The sequence below is a fragment of the Mchenga conophoros genome, linkage group LG2 (genome assembly GCF_057382185.1).
Source record: "Mchenga conophoros isolate Kocher_MC1m ecotype Shallow Benthic linkage group LG2, M_conophoros_male_GT1.1, whole genome shotgun sequence".
NCBI classification, from domain to species: domain Eukaryota; kingdom Metazoa; phylum Chordata; class Actinopteri; order Cichliformes; family Cichlidae; genus Mchenga; species Mchenga conophoros.
The window spans coordinates 15,291,313-15,294,505 of record NC_140527.1 but is presented as its reverse complement, the minus strand read 5'-3'; the positions used below and the strand labels follow the sequence as shown (position 1 = coordinate 15,294,505).

Genomic DNA, 3,193 nt, shown 5'->3' with positions numbered 1-3,193 from the left:
TATTATTCTTACAGAAAATAGAAATTGAATTGAATTGAATTAAATAAATTGTGTAAGTAAGCAGTTTTTGATGCATCACAATTAGACTGATTATTTTTATCATGTGACCTCGGAGGGTTATTATCCACCAGATTGGCAACCCTTTAAGGGTTTTGTTTTAGTCACATAGTAAATACGTAAATTTGCAGCAAGTTTAAGTAGAAGAAATTTTAGCGTTCATTCAAAGTACTGTTGGAGCATGTGCCTCTAAGCTAGATTACTCACCCTCCCATGTGGATGTGAACGTTTGATAAAGTTAGAATAACAATCCCTGATCAGCTGTTACTGAACACACAGTAACCTCCACAGTGTGACTCCTGGAATTACTTTTTTTTTTTAGATGGGCATTTAAAGTCAGATGATGATGATCATACTCTTTACTACAGCTTTCCATGTTTGATTACATGATGTTTAAAGAACTGCAGTAGAGGGAAGCTATTATACCAAGCGTTGAGTACCTTGCAGCTCTGCAGCTTGGATGTTGTGTTTTAAGTCATTGGGAACATCAGCTGGCACCAGTACACAGTGCAGCAGTATGAGTTTGATTTTATATTAAATTCATCTTTCTCCCCAGGGTGCTAGCGGCATCACTACAGCCTCCCACTGCCTAGTATCAAACAGGGAGGTATGTTACATGGAAATAACATTTTGTTCCAGCCTGCCCATTCTGTCATGGCTTGTTTTTGAAAATGTACCAATAATAGTGATGTTAATGGTTATACCAGTGTGACTAAATTGAATCATGGAACAGACTTCCCAGACAAGACTAGCATTAGATTTCAAGTAATATGAAACTGTGGAGCTTCCGTCCAGAGCTGTGTTTGAACTGCACAGTTGGGCCTAGAAGCCTACACATTATACAGGATAAATGAAAAAAAAAAATACACACAATCTCAAAGTTGAGACACTATGTGAAATGCAAAATGTAAAAACAGAATACAGTGATTAGCAAAAATCTACAAATCCAAATTTTAATCACCGTAGTACACAGAAAGCACACCAAATATTTGAAGTGAGAAAACATACAATTTTAAGAAACAGCACATTTTTTAATTTAATTGCAGTAACACCTCTCAGAAAAGTTGGGACAGGGCCACGCTTGCCACTATGCGGCACCCAATCATCTAACAACAGTCCATAAGGTTCTGGGAACTGACTACAGTAGCTGTTAGACATGATGCATCAGTTCAATGGCCAATAAGAAAAGCAAGCAGGAGCACAAATGTATGTTTCAGTTTGTGAGGACAAATTGAAACATACTAAAAAATTAATACTTGTCTTTTATTATGTACTGATGCACTGCTTTCACCTTTCTGCACCTAATAAGTTTTAATTATTACTTCTTTAGTGATCACCTAAATATTAAATACTTTACCATTAGCTGACAATGAGAAGCAGTGGAGAACTATCTTTTTTTTAAAAAGTAAAATAAAACAAGATGAAAACTGTTACAGTGGCAAAGGCCAGGGCATGGAAATGGACCCAAATTCAGATGCTGGTATAGGTTTTCAACAAGACTTTATTTACAGAACACAAGACAAAACGCTTTAGTTCAGGAAACATGAGACGAGAATCAAAACATGAGTTGGAAGCAGTCATAGCTCGTGGTCACTGAAACACAGTGAGAGAAATGTCAGTGGAATGCTGAGTGAGGTGACAGGAGGTAAGGCAAATGACAAGCTTTCCAGTGGCTTACTTGCTTGCAGGTAGAGTGTGATGTGAGGGTGAGGATCCAGAAGGGGTGAGCCTGGAATGTGAATCCAGCCAGAGTGATCTGGTGATCCAGTGTGGTTATGGCAGGAGAGCAGGTAGATACAGCAGTGGAAACACAGCATGCACCAGTGGTGTTAGTGTCCCAGCACTGACTGGCGTCCAGGTAAGCAAGGTTGCTGCCAGGTTGGAGGAATGGAGATCTGTGAGAAACTAGAACACAAGGTGACACAAGATAAGCAAAACACAAACTTGATGTATTCTCTAAACTTGATGGCGAAGCACTAACATGGGTTAGCAGATGACATGGTGAAGACTAGTTGTGTGCATTGGTCTTAAAGTTTGATCAGCCATTAGATTATCACCAGGTGTGGACAGCAGGTGCAATGATAAGGGCTCCCCCCAGAGGTGGAGTCCATGGCACTGTGAATAAACACCACTCACCCAGACCATGACAGAAATCTCCTTACCACATAAAACTTCATTGTTGGTAAATTGTATATAAATTACCAAAAATAAAAGTAATTTTTCTGTTGTATAAATGAATGTAACCATTGCACATATTTAAGGCTGAGCTTATATTTTGTTTTATCTATAGTAATGTATCATATTCATATAAAATTTCTAGTGGCTATCTTATATGGACCACATGTCTCTATGAGCTCAAAAACATAGGCTTACATCTTTATTTTTTAAGTATATTAAAATAAGTAACAAAATCACAGATGAGTTATAAGACTCCATCACAATGTAACATACTCAACTGTCAATATTTGCAGGAGGGTTAAAAACATTCACGGAAAATTCTGGTGTTATTTCAGCAAAACTTCTCGATAAACTTAGTATAGTCAACATGCAATATCTTAGAGTTTTTCATTTCAAAACACTAATGGAGTATGCGTCTGGAGCCAATGGTATACGTAAGCCAAAACTACACAATATACTAAACCTACTATCCATTCTCTTCCACCTATCCTTTTCAGGGGGCAGAAGCCTATCTCAGCTATCTTAGGGTGAGAGGCAGGTTACACCCTGCACAGGTCACCAGTCTGTCACAGGGCTAACACATAGACACAGACAGCCATTCGCACTCACCTTCACACCTATGGGCAAATTAGAGTTTCCATTTAACCTGGATTGTGGGACGAACCCAGAGTACCCAGGGAGAACCAACGCAAACACCACACAGAAAGACCCCACCTGGGCCCTGTTTCAGGAAGCCGGTTTAGAAAACTCAGAGTGAAAAACGATACGCAGGGTTGAGTAACCCCGAACTGTCCAACTCGGAATATTCGGTTTCAGAAAGGCTGATAACAATTAGTTCAATCAACGCGGAGTTGCTTTAACCCCAAGTGAAGCGCGCGGACGAGGATACATAAAGCCCTGATAAGCGGAGCACAGATTAAGCGAGTCACCATGGAGATGGAGGGAAAGAAGGCGTGGT

At 39.6% G+C, this 3,193-nt stretch overlaps 1 long non-coding RNA gene across 1 annotated transcript; it reads right to left on the bottom strand.

Annotated features, from left to right (window-relative positions):
- Nucleotides 1–1,583: 1,583 nt before the first annotated feature.
- LOC146581790 (uncharacterized) lies at nt 1,584–2,094 on the bottom strand. The gene is made up of 3 exons (XR_014888635.1): nt 2,039–2,094; nt 1,736–1,962; nt 1,584–1,650 (listed from the first exon to the last, which is right to left on the bottom strand). It is a non-coding gene; the product is annotated as an uncharacterized LOC146581790 (long non-coding RNA).
- Between the last annotated feature and the right edge of the window lie 1,099 nt (nt 2,095–3,193).